This window comes from Lycium barbarum, chromosome 8 (genome assembly GCF_019175385.1).
Source record: "Lycium barbarum isolate Lr01 chromosome 8, ASM1917538v2, whole genome shotgun sequence".
NCBI lineage: Eukaryota > Viridiplantae > Streptophyta > Magnoliopsida > Solanales > Solanaceae > Lycium > Lycium barbarum.
The window spans coordinates 94,083,302-94,097,935 of record NC_083344.1 but is presented as its reverse complement, the minus strand read 5'-3'; the positions used below and the strand labels follow the sequence as shown (position 1 = coordinate 94,097,935).

At 39.1% G+C, this 14,634-nt stretch overlaps 1 pseudogene; it reads left to right on the top strand.

The window, feature by feature from the left end:
- LOC132607965 (plant UBX domain-containing protein 4-like) lies at positions 1–11,330 on the top strand (annotated as a pseudogene).
- The last annotated feature ends 3,304 nt before the right edge of the window (positions 11,331–14,634 follow it).

Sequence of the window (14,634 nt, the reverse complement as noted above, 5' to 3'; positions counted from 1 at the left end):
ATGCCTTCCGGGGATAGCAAGGAGCCCTCACGCCAACCGTTCACTGCTGGTATCCGTACACTGACTGATCTGAACCGTCCATCTGATTCAGACAGCGACTCTGATAATAATAATAATAATAATAATAATAATAATAATAATAATCCTCAAGAATATTACACTGGTGGTGAAAACAGGCAATTCCTAAACCCTAATTGCTCGAATTCTCTGTGTCAATTTTCACGTTTTTAAGGAAAATCAAATTGAATTTCTGTTTGGACGTAGTACTAATTATCCAACTGAGCATTGACAATCTACATTAAGGCTGCGTTCGCTACGAATGGAAAATAAGTTGCTTATTTTCTAGTATTTGATAAGTAAGCAAGAAATAATTATTCCAACAACATTTATATGTAATCTATAGGGGTTGGGATGCTCAAGGGTGGGGCTTGGATGGGTGAGGAGGACAAAATGATCTAGGACAAAACACTCGTGCAACTTGTTTTTCCTACTTTCATTAGGAAAGTTATTTTCCGAACTTATTATTATTAGTATTTCTTTTTTGATGACATGGGAACCCGCAGCCGCTACCCTTCGGGTGTGCACCCAGTTCCTGTACAATAGCTCGCAAATCACAAAGGAGAGATAACCTGCACTAGGCAAGCCCCGTGCGACGAGCTCGACCCCAAATGCAAATTTCCTACTGTAATAGGCAGGGGGTTTCGAACCTGAGACTTCCATTATGAAAGCCCCATGCTCAACCAACCGAACCATCCTTCCGAATTAAGGAACTTATTTTCTAATTACATATTTTGACCAACCAAATATGGGAAAATTGGAAAATATTTTCCTCCCTACCGAACACACCCTAAGTTGATTTTCCTGATCATTTCGCTATGGGAATAGGGAGGAGAACAGGTACTAGACTATTGTGTGTTTGTATGGAGGAAAAAAGTTTCCATCAAAAATGTTTTTCGTGTAAAATAATTTATCTTAGGAAAACATTTCTGGATCAATTTCCATTGTTTGGTCAATTATAAATATTAGCTACATATATTGTTTTTGGGATGAAATATTGGTGTAATATATTAATTTCATTAAGTGGAGTTTTTTGATATCTTTTAGAATTAAATGTTAACAATAATGTCCAAGTGATAAGGAGTAAGAATTAGGATACTTGTAAAAGAAAATGACTTCTGCTCAAGAACAAGGAAGTCAGTTGCTCCATTGTGGTGAAAAATATTTTTCTTGGACAAACATTTTCCTCAAGTTTAAATACACAACAACATGATTTCCTCAAAGAAAATAAATTTCCAAAAATGTTTTCTTTGTCATCAAACACACCTGCCGCCTCGGGATTTCTTTTTTAACATCTACAATTATACTAGAAAGATATTTGTTAATTAATTGATCTTATGGTGTAGAAATGCAAGATAAGGTCATGTACAACAGACCCTTGTGGTCCAGTCCTTTTCCGGACCCCGCGCATAGCGGGAGCTTAGTGCACCGGGCTGCCTTTTTTTATCGTTCTTTTTTACCTAATCAAACTATAAACATTATGATGCTTTTAAATGTCATGCTCTTTGAATGTTTTCTTTGATTTCTACTTGTTTTATAGCTTATGTTGGTACTTTTATTTTCATTTACTTTGCATACTTTTATTTTCATTTACTTTGCATAAATGATAAGCGATACACATTGAAGATCCTAATGGGCAAGTCTTCTCCTACTTTTTCCAAAAAGTGCACGTCCATTGTCCATGACTGTACTATCTAGATTTGTATTATAGTTGAATGATATTCTTAATCTTTGATTCGAATTAGCTTTTGTTTCTGAGGTATTCTATGTGGCAATTCACGATTCTGCGTATACAGTCATGTTTGTTATCTCGTGTCCATTAACGTTTTCCTGTACTTTGTGATTATATTCTCTATATCGGGGATTTGATAAATAAAACTTGAAAGAATACATAGAACTGTTTTGTCCCCCTAACTGCAGCTACAATATTGTTTATAGTGGAATGCTTGTTCAAGACCCTTCAAAGCAGCATGACGTGGACTCCATCTTTGATCGAGCTAGGCAAATGGGTGCAACGCAAGGTCCCTTGGAAAGTATCCTTCCTAGTTCAAGCTGAAGAAGCTTTTGCTGGAACTGGGAGAACGCTTGCAGGGAAGACAGTACCTGAAAGAGATTAATTCCGTGATTATTCTCATTGATTGAGTTGGTAAAAATATACCATAGTTACAATGTCCTATTAGGATACAAACTATACTAACCTAAAATAGAAGATTTACAAAATATTCTTTTACTACATATTTACACTATTTATCACACCCCCGCAGTCGAAACGGGAGGTTTACGAACGCTGAGACTGTCCCGAAAATCTTCAAATAAGACCTGTGGCAGTCCTTTAGTGAAAATATCGGCGAGCTGATATCGGGACGGAACATGAAGGACACGGACGTGGCCGCGCACCACCTTTTCACGAACAAAATGTATATCCATCTCAATGTGCTTGGTGCGCTGATGTTGGACTGGATTTCCTGACAGGTAAATGGCACTGACATTATCACAATAAACTAAAGTAGCCTTAGGGATCAGACAATGTAGTTCCAAGAGGAGGTTACATATCCAGCATGATTCAGAGACAACATTAGCAACCCCCCTATATTCTGCTTCCGCACTAGAGCGGGAAAGAGTAGGTTGGCGCTTAGATGACCAGGATATCAAATTATCTCCCAAAAACACGCAATAACCCGACGTCGAACGTCTAGTGTCTGGACATCCCCCCCAATCAGCATCAGTGTATGAAACCAAATCAGTAACTGAAGATGACTAGAGATGCAAACCATGATCAAGAGTACCCTGAATATACCGAATAATCCGCTTAAGAGCAAGCATATACGTATCTCGTGGAGCATGCATATGAAGACAAATCTGCTGTACGGCATAAGAAATATCCGGTCTGGTGAAGGTAAGATACTGAAGAGCACCTGCAAGGCTCCGGAAATGAGTGGGATCGTCACACAGATCGCCAGAAGAGGCACTGACCTTCGGTTTAGTGTCAACCGGAGTGGAAGAAGGCTTACACGAGGACATTCCTGCACGTTCAATAATGTCTGTAGCATAACTTCGTTGTGATAGAAACATACCACCCTTGTGACGGGTCACCGCAATGCCAAGAAAATAGTTCAAAGGACCTAAGTCCTTCATAGCAAATTCTGAGCCAAGAAGGCCCATAATAGAATAGCGGAGAGCATCTGAAGAAGCAGTAAGAATAATATCATCCACATATAGTAAAATGTAAGCCAAGTGGTTCCCTTTGAGATAGATGAACAAGGAGTGGTCAGACCTGCTATTACCAAAACCAATGGAAGAAACAAAGTCAGCAAATCTTTTATACCAAGCTCTCGGTGCCTGTTTAAGCCCATATAAGGACTTGCGCAACAAACACACATAATCGTGACGAGATGGGTCTCTAAAACCCATAGGTTGATGCATATAAACCGTCTCCTTGAGCTCGCCATGAAGAAATGCATTTTTGACATCCAACTGATGAATGGGCCAATGTTTAGATAGAGCTAGACTTAAGACAGTCCGGATCGTTGCTGGCTTCACGACCGGAATGAAAGACTCACCACAATCAATGCCAACCTGCTGTGTTTTGCCATCACCTACAAGACGGGCTTTATGCCTCTCAAAATCACCATTAGACTTTTCTTTATGAGTAAAAATCCATATAGACCGAATAACATTCACATTAGGTGGACGGGGTACCAAATCCCACGTCTTATTTTTAATAAGAGCATCATATTCATCATCCATGGCCAATTTCCAATTCGGGTCACGTAGCGCATCCAACGGTTTACGAGGTATGGGGGACTTGGTAACCGCCGCATGTAGATTAAATGGGTGCTTGGGTTTGAAAATCCCGCGCTGACTACGAGTGACCATGCGTGTGTGGGTATTGGGCTGGACAGGTGGAGAAATGGTCGAGTTTTGCGGGGTGGTGGGAAGCTGGTGGGGGAGAGGGGCGGACTGGTCCTGCGTAGAGGACGATGGAGGCTGCTGCCCAGGTGGGGAGGGGTCGGCGTGGTCCTGAGTCACGGGCAGCGACGGGGGGGGGGGGGGGGGGGGGGGGGGACAGGGCAGCGGTGGAGGGCTGGCGGCTATATGATGGATCAAGTAAGGAGAGAGGCCATCATCAAGGAAGTCATAAGAGGTGGGAGCCGGAGTATGGATTTTGGAAAACGGAAATTGAGTCTCATCAAATAAAACGTGACGACAAATAATGATTTTATTTGAGGATAAATCAAAACATTTGTAGCCACGATGGTTTGGTGGATATCCCAAAAAGACACATGGAGTTGACCGAGGGTGCAACTTGCGAATAGTAGTAGACGGAAAAAGGGGATAACATAAACACCCAAAGACTCGGAGATGAGAATAAGATGGTTTCCGTTGGTAAAGGACCTCTAAAGGTGATTTGTGACCCAATAGCTTACTTGGTAAAATATTAATGAGATACGTCGCCATTTGTAATGCATGATGCCAAAAAGACGGAGGAATGGAGTCATGAGCAAGAAGAGTCCGGATGACATTATTTAGTGAACGAATTTTTCTTTCTGCTTTCCCATTTTGAGAGGATGTATGAGGACACGAAAGACGGAAAGACATCCCATTGGATGCACAAAATTTTCCGAATTGACTATTAGTATATTCCCTCCCATTATCACATTGGACATTCTTGATAGGACGTTCAAATTGAGTAAGAATATGGGTCTTAAAATCCATGAAGTTTGAGTAAACATCAGATTTTCTAGCCAAAGGGAAAGTCCACAAATAGTTGGTAAAATCATCCAAAAACAGAACATAATAACGATGGCCCATAGAACTCAAAATTGGAGAAGTCCACAAATCACTATGAATAATGTCAAATGGAAACAAAGTTTCGAAAATAGAACTAGCAAATGGCAACTTAACATGTTTACCAAGAACGCAAGAATGACAAATACTAGATGAACTAGAACTATTACATTCAATGCTTTTATTACGCCTAAGAAAATCCAAAATAGAAGCTCCCGGGTGGCCCAAACGATCATGCCAACGGGTAGAAGACAAGGCAACAAAAGTCGACGGTGAATTGGTGGAAAATTTGAAGGTGGACAATAGATAGAGAGCACCCCTACTATTACATCTCATGAGAGCCATCCCCGTCCGGAAATCCTTCACAGAAAACCCATAAGGATCAAATTCAACACTCACATAGTTATCAGTAGTAAATTTACGAACCGATATCAAATTCTTTATGAGTTTTGGCGCATGAAGGACATTGTTTAACAATAAAGGAGGGTTCGGGGGAGGCAATTTAGCATGACCACAACCTCGAATTGGAATTGAATTACCATTACCAACAACAATGCCAGTATTACGATTGCTCAAATTAAAATAAGACGAGAGAGTACCTTTTGTGGATGTCATATGGGACGTGGCGCCGGTATCCATATACTAATTCGAATCGGGTTGGTTCAACATCATCGTGTGCATGGCCGATTCAATATCCGTCGGAGTCCATTGTGTCGGGGGGCCCGCAGCTGCATATGCCTGCTGCTGTGGTCGCGAGCCCAAAATGCCAGGCTGGGCCAGCGACCTCGGGCCAGACGAAGAAGATGGCGGCTGCCACTGCTGCTGTGGCCGAGCCCACTGCGTGGTAGGATACGGGCAAGGGGGAGCCCACTGAGGCATCCAACCCCACTGCCACAGTGAGGAGGGCTGTTGCCACTGCTGCTGGTCACCTGAGGGGCGTCCTCCACTGCGTCGGCTGCCACTGCCGCCGCCCGAACCACGGCCACCGCCGTTATTATTCCCGCCGCTAAAGCCGCGGTTTTTGTTGTTATTTTTTCCCCGATGATGGTGAGAACGACCAGAATTTTCCAGATGAAAAGAGTCATCAAAATCACGTTTGGAATTAGCCACCATAGTCGCGGGCGAGTCATCGTGCATTTCAGCCAACGCCTTTTCCTCAAGGCACAAACTTGACCGAGTTTCAGAGAATGGTGGAAGAGGCTTACTTTGGCGGATGTAGTTACCCAAATTCTTGTATGCCTCTGGGAGTCCAGCCACTAGTTGGAGAACGAGGCGGTTGTCGGTCACCGGAGCCCCCACACTCTTAAGTTGATCGGCCAAAGTCTTGAGAAACAGGCAATACGCCGAAGCGTTTAGAAAATCCCGCATCTTGACATGAGAGAAATCATGTTCCAAAGCAACGACACGGGAGTTTTTGTTGTCTTGAAAAAGATTACGGAGGCGATCCCAGGCCTCCTTTGCCGATAGGTCTTCTTCGATGATTGTATGCAATAAGTCCGTGGAGATGGTTGCATATACCCATTGAAGTACCGTGGCATCCAAAGTGGACCACAACTCCTTTTCGTCGTCGGTGGTAGGAGCCTTCTCCTTTCCGATTGGCAGAATGTGGGAAAGGACACGGTGAGACCGGGCATGAAGTTTGAATAATTCGGCCCGAGCCGAATAATGATCCGTTTCCATCTCAAGAATAATTGGGATGTGATTCTTGATGTTGGAGACAGCCAAAGCAGGATGGAACTTTGTCACGACCCAGCTAGGGGCCGCGACGGGTACCCGGAGCTAGTTACCGAGCACCGCTCACTCTACTACTTATCTTGCTCATTTAATACTCTTTTATAAATTTCACATACCAATCGTAGGAAAATCATGTTTAGTCAAAACATAGATACTTTATATACATTTGAAAACCTCTTGTGACACCATCTAACCCACACTGCGTATCTACGAGCCTCTACTAACATAATGAATACATGGACGGAACAAGACTCCGTCATGCCCAAAATATGCATACATGAATGTACATCAAAAGGATAGTCATAAGCACCTCCGGACGATGGAGTGCTTTCAACCAGCTGACTGCTACTGAGGATCTGGGCCAAGCTCTCCTCTCTGTCTACCTGTGGGCATGAACACAGCGTCCGAAGAAAGGACGTCAGTACGAATGTTGTACTGAATATGAGAAGCATAAACAATGAAAGAAAACATCAACAATATAGTGATAACATCAACATGAAATATCTGGATCTGTCTGATAATCATAAAGGAAATCATGCGTGCCATCTTACTCATACTCATCCTCATAACATATATGCATCATATGCAAGCTGCCCGTCCATGTCGGAACGGTGTGATAATCAATAATATTAGCCCGCGTCCAGGCCTCCCGCGTCCGGGGTACCATCTCATGTCGCCCACTAGTGGTGTCTGCCCATGCTAAAGGGTCATGGTGTATCTGTATAGCTGCCCGCCTTGGCGGTGACTGCCCGGCCAACTAGGCACGGTGTGAAATGCTCATGTCATGCTTATCATAAAATTCTCATAATAATAATACACTCATCATAAAATACTTATCTCATTGTAATACATGCATAAGGCTCAAGATCAACTTTACTCTATCGGGGTGACGTAAGGTCGTGATCCCCCGATTCCATTATGGAACAACTATTGATACTCTGCCTCACTTTGAAGGAACTAGTACATAAGGTGAGTGTAAGCATTAACATCATCCTTATACTAGCATCATCATATCGTATTCCTCATCTTATATAGACATTAAGGAGTTAGACTCTTAGCCTTTCGGACTATAGGAACTCATGAAGAGAATAGGAATTTCGTGTTACAAGATTCATGCCATCAGAAAGAAGGGACTAGCCTCACATACCTTGGTCGCTTAGTTAGGCTATCGCTCGCTTGCTCTTGTTCAATGTCGCGTCGTTACCTTCATAAAGAATTCATATCAACATTAGCATACTAACTACAAGAACGCGTCGCTAATTCTAGGAGAAGTCGGACAGCGCTTCCTTTGCTCATACTACTTTCCATGTTGTATATTAACTCCCAACATTCATAACATTATTCACAATATCGCAATCAACAATCGTCGTTTACGTACATTTAGCAAAATCCACCATTTTCTTCCAATTTTCCCTTATTTAATGATTTTAGCTCATCCTTGCATTTAATGCTTGTTTCATGATATAAACATCATTTATAACGTATTTGTACTCACAACACTCCAATATTCGTAGTTCAATTCCACTATCATTCATTCATGTCACTATTCATTCAATAATGACCTATTTCTATGTTCTTCTACATCTCAAGTGTCTAAGCTTTCCAATACTTCAAACAACATGGAATAATCATGAAACTTACCTTGGATAGTGGTTGAACAATCCTTAAGTTGAATTGCTTCACTTAGACAAAACCCTAGTTTCACCTTCTTGGGAATTACTTGACTTAGATGATCCCTTGATGTGTTTTTGCACTTGATTTCATAGGTTTAGTGTTGTTGTCCTTGATGTTCCTTGGATTCTTTTGAATTTCTATGGATGAAGTATGTGGAGAGTTCTGGAGCTTTTCTTGAAGTGTATGGATGAATAATGAAATAAAGTGAGCTTTGGTCCCTTTTTAATAATCCCAAAATCTGATCTTTAATGAATTCTCGTCGGGTGAACAGTGGTCGTAAACTGCAGTTTACGGACCGTATTGTGGTTTACGGTCCGTCTTCCATGATCGTGTTTAAGCAATTCAAAAACAGAAGGTTTGGCTGAGTGTCATGGCACTTTACGACTGGGGTTTACGGTCCGTAAACCAGTTTACGGGCCGTCCTCCAAGTCGTTTTTAATCATTTTCACCATTTACAGAAAGTCTTGGCTGAGGGACCTGGTGGTTTACGACCTGGTTTACGGTCCGTAAACCAGTTTACGGGCCGTATTCTGGGTCGTTTTTTAACCATTTCAACACTTAACAGAAACTTGAGATTTTTGACGCAATGAAAGACGATTGCACTATACGGTCCGTAAATCACTTTACGGGGGCCGTATAGTGCCATATACGACCACTGGGTGAAAAATTTTCTGCAACTTTATTATTTCCAAAAATGCAAAATTAGCCATTCCGGACTTAGTAAAACACCATACACTCAAGTCCTTCATTGTTCTACTCATCACACAAGTACGGAAAAATTTCCGAGGTGTAACAAACTTGGTGTCTGCCATTGATGGAAGGCAAGAAAAATGGACGGAAATCGAAGAAGAAGAAGAAGAAGAAGAAGAAGAAGAAGAAGAAGAAGAAGAAGAAGAAGAAGAAGAAGAAGAAGAAGAAGAAGACGTCGGAAAAGTGGGTAGAGGACGTCGGAGAATTAGGGCAGCGGAAGAGAAGGAAAAGAAACCCTAGTATCTGATACCATGAAAGAGATTAATTCCGTGATTATTCTCATTGATTGAGTTGGTAAATATACCATAGTTACAATGTCCTATTAGGATACAAACTATACTAACCTAAAATAGAAGATTTACAAAATATTATTTTACTACATATTTACACTATTTATCAGTACCTGCACCGGCTTCTCAACCTCCTGAGTCCATTGTACATAACATTATCTTCTGGAGAAATGGTTTCACTGTAAATGATGGTCCGTTGAGGAGATTGGATGATCCTGAAAATGCACCTTTTCTGGAGGTAAGTGAATGAAAAACAAAGTCACGAAATAGGACAAAAATTTCCTGACACTGTGGCTGGATAATAGGCCCAATACTCAACTGTATTTCATCTGTGCAAGTCTCTAACGCTGTTACTATAATTAGTCCTTTTCTCCATTATCCTTCCACTATTAGTGGAATAATGGGTCCAGCAGTTCATGTTGCCTCTTTGTCCATTATTACATGGATTCTTCATTTGTTTGACGTACCGTGTCGGGTAGGTGTGACATGGGTATGGGTGATTTGTGTAGATTCTTCAGAATACTCTAAAATTAGCAAAAAAACTGCCCTTCGCATACTGGATACTCATGAATACCTGTCTCAAATATGTACCTGTAAACAAGTTCATGCAGCATAGCTTTTGTCTTCGAACCTCGTGTTCGTAGTAGATTCTGTAGGTTGCTACTTTACTTTGTTTGAAGTTTGAAGCGTAGCTGGAGAATGTTTTAGTGTTTTATTGCCTCATGGTTATCTATCTCCAAACATATTTCCACTTTGTTTGTCCGAGATTTTTTGTACATTTCTCGTATTTGATGACCAAGTTTGCAGTTAGAGATGATAAGTAGTGGTGCCTCTTTTGCAGAGTATTGCAAAGTCTGAATGTCCAAGAGAACTGGCACCTGCAGATACTAGGTCCAGGTGCATTGCCACCTCATAAGTAGGGATGAGAACTTCACTGTGAGTATCTAATGTTCACCCCTAAATTGCTCCTTTTCTCTTATCTTCTCTTTTCACAAAACAATTATGAAAAAGAAATACAAATAGAGGCAGAAAGATAACAGAGGAGGAACAAATATGAGGCAATACAAGTCTTTATTATTTATTGATTTTGTACGTTATCAGATTTGATTGATTATAAGATGTGGGAGCAAAACTGTGGCGAAATATAGTTCTATTTTCCGCTATCAGGAGGAATATGGTTCCTTGTAAATATACATTACTTTTTATCCACTATGAGCATCCTTTTATCCTTTAACTCCCTAACTAAACCCTCTCTCATTTTCTGTATACAATCTCAATAAATGTCCAAAAGCATGTCAGAGATCAGTTGAAGTAAATCTTATATGTTTTCGCTTCCTCCATGCACTTGCAGGAACCAGAGAAACCTCAAGTTCCATTTCAGGTGGTGGGAAGAACACTCGGTAGCAGCTCAACTCCAGCAACTTCAGAGCCATCTGCCTCTGCCCCTGTCAAACACCCAAACACCTTCTACGGGCCTTTTGGATGAATCATTGCCATCAACCTCCCTTCAACTTAGACTAGCAGATGGGACCCGCATGGTTGCACACTTCAATTACCATCATACAGTTGCTGATATTCGTGCCTTCATAGACGCTTCAAGGCCCAGTGCCGCTAGTGCTTACCAACTACAGACAGTTGGGTTTCCTCCTAAGATGCTTAGCGATCCAACCCAAACAATTGAGCAAGCCGGATTGGCCAATTCAGTGGTTATACAGAAGTTGTGAGATGCGCTGCAGAAAACTGTTATTATCATTTACTACTTGCCTACCGATTGCAAGACCTTCTTTCTATTTTTCTTTGGATAAACAGAGATACCTATTATATCTTAGTGACGTTACGAGAAAATATACTTGTATTCTGATAGTTGCTGATTTTGTAAGACCTTTTAGATCCAACTTTCACAAGAAAGTAGGATAGTTTTAAGATGTCACATCTATGTACTGTGCATATATTGTTTTTTTTCATCTTTGTGTAAAGACAGCTGCTTTTTTGGAAATGAATTAAGAATGTTTTTAGGCGGTTTATAGTAATCAAGAGCTTTAACAGGTCTCAGAATGTATGTTGAGTTGATTGAGACAGATATGTGCCATACGGCGCGAAGAGATCTTATTTGAATTCCTTGACAAAGAATCTCCCAATACCGAGCTCACAATATCAAAATATGGTGGAACGAAATAACGAATCCCGATTTTATTTTTATGTTATACTGAGTATTTTCTTCATCGCAATCATGATGAACAAAATAACTTTTGACAAGTCAATTCATAATTTTCTCATTGCGATCAAGAAGAACACGTGTTGACCAGTTAACCCAAAATCCCATATTTGACACGAAACACCTTTCGCCACCGGGATGCACCAAATCTCGCACCAAAATTTTTTTTTTTAAAAAAAAAAAAAAAACATCAACTGCTAAATTGCTCCGAACCTGTCTGAAACCGCTTTGAGCCTCTTGGATATCAACCTGACCATACCAACAAGTTCCAAAACATCATACAAACATATACGAAGTCCCAAAACTTGAAATGACGCAAATGCTTAAAACAAAAGGAAACCAACATACAAAAAATAAAGAAGAGTCCAATACTACGGTGTTTGAAGTTTAGACATAAACATCTGACGTTCATTTATAGATATTTGCTCCGAAGTTTAATCTTCTGAATTTAAAGATAAAAATATGTGAAGTTTATTTGATCAAGCAATATACCAAATTTTAGACAAAAATTATAACTTCCATTGCAAATTTTTGCAATTTCAACTTTGGATATCATAAATGGATTTTGCAGTGGTTAAGCTTATAAAAGTTTTAAACTTTAACTATGTTTCAAATAGGGCAATTTGCAGAAATGTCCTTCTTTTGGGGGTGGTCTTTAACTTTTGCCCCTCAAATTGGTAGTCTTTAATTTTTGGCCTTTGCCTAAAACTCATGGGTTTCGGGTTTGAACCCCCGCTCAGTCAAAAATTTTAAAAAAATTTGCAAGGCAGAGTTTGAATTTTGCTCTGCCCCCTCCGACAGACTTTTTCTTGAGGCATATATTTTTTTTTTTTTTTACTTTTCAAGACAAACTTTTAATTATGCCTTAAGTAAAAGTTTCGCCTTATGGGGCATACTTTTAGTTATGTCTTAACTAAAAGTGTGTCTCATAAGACATAACTAAAAGTATGCCCCATAAGGCGGAACTTTTCCTTAAGGCATAACTAAAGTTTGCCTTATAAGGCAAAGTCTATGCCTTAAGGAAAAGTTCTGCCTTGTGGGACATACTTTTGGTTATGCCTTAACTAAAAGTCTGTCCCATAAGGCATAACTAAATTATGCCTTAAGGAAAAGTTCTGCCTTATGGGGCAGACTTTTAGTTATGCCGGATCCGGCATACACGCCTCCACCCCTCCCCCCCCCCCTCCCCAGCCCTGACTGAGCGAGGGTTCAAACCTAGAACCTCAGGTATTCGCCCACCTTTCCAAGCGAAGGGCAAAACTTAAAGACCACAAATATAAGGGGCAAAATTTAAAGACCACAAATATGAGGGGCAAATTTAAAGACCACCCCAAAGAAGGGCAATGCATGCAAAAAAAATGTTTCAAACAGGGTCTCAAAATCGGCTATCTGTGCACTTGTCCCGTAGTATTGTAACCAAGCTCGATTGGGCCTGAGAACCATTAAGCGTTCAACTGGTTAACATATGGGGCAAAAACATATATGTACACAGTAAGTGGGTATATTTACAGAATATGACGATACTTTTCAGTTTACAAAATATAACAATAGATTTGTTACAAAATCTGTACGAATCAGGTAAATAAAAAAGAAGTAAATAAAACACATTAAATAAACTGTTTTCCTTATTTTATTCACTTTTCTCTCTCCATTCAAAATTAAGAGGTATTGTTCCATGATTTTCTCTAACTTTTGCTCTTTTATTTCATCCACGTTTCTCTCCACATTCAAAATTAAGAGATATTGTTTCCTAATTTTCTCCAACTTTAACTTAAAAAGTTCATTCTAATCGGTAATATATATGTACAAAGTTCATACACCAGAAAACATATATGTATAATTTTTGTATGCAATATGTATAACTGTATAAATTCGTTATAATTTTTATATATGAAACATGTATAAAAATCGTATGTATATTTTGATTATGATAAAGTACATTTAAATGGTATAAAACATAATCAAAGTATGCATAAATTTTGAGAAAATATGTATACATTTTTGTATGCCATATGTATAACTGTATAAATTCATTATAATTTTTATGTATGAAATACATGTAAAAGTTGTATGTATATTTTGATTATGATAACGTACATATAAATTGTATAAAATCTGATCAAAATATGTATAGATTATGAGAAAGTATATATGTATAATAAGTTTTCTGATTGATACAAACCAGATTCCATACACATTTCATACACTAATTCATATCGAATTTATCCGCATATATCTAAATGATATATAGCAAATTTCATACACATTTCATACATATATTAGTTTTCAACATTTTTGAAAACTACAGTTTATATAATATATAAAGATTTCAAACACACAATAATCACACATATCTCAAAACGATACAAACCAATTTCTATATACAATTAATACATAGTTCAGTAATAAAAAATACTTTGTAATATTGGTTTGAAAATTTATTTTAGGAGAGAAGATGAATTTTAGGTCAGAAAATGGAAAGGGAGAGGGAGAGGGAGAGAAAGAAATCTTTTTAAAAAGTAGAAGAAGTTGATTGGTAAATATCTTAAAATTAAGCCACATTTAAAATCAGATTTTTTTCCTTTAAAAAAAAGTCTAAAATCGTGGGATTCGATTAAACCAAAATCTGGTATACTTTGTAATTTTGTTGATATGTTTTGTAATTAAAGAAAAATATCTTTATGTTTTGTAATATAGAGTCTTAAGTAGTATTACTAGGCCATTTTCCCTAACATATTTGGGGCTTATCTATTTGTTGCATGTTAAAGCAGTGGCAGTGGGGGTTATTTGCACAAATGTCCTATTGTAGGATGGTATTTAATTTTTACCTCTTAAAATTGAGGTTTTCAATTTTTGTTCGCGCGCTATAAATTTAAATTTTGCTCGACATAAGTTTATATTGTCGTATCATAATATCCCACAAGTTATGTCGAATGCCGCAGAACTTCCAAAACTCAAAATGCAACACAAACAGACATCAAACTTCATAGAAACAGGCTCATAACTTAATATTATGCAGAATATAGTCCGAGCGAAGCAAAAATTCAGTTTCAAAGATAAATGATACAAAAATTATACTGAGCAAAGCACACGTGAATATTTTCTTTAAATAAGCAGCAGTGGCAA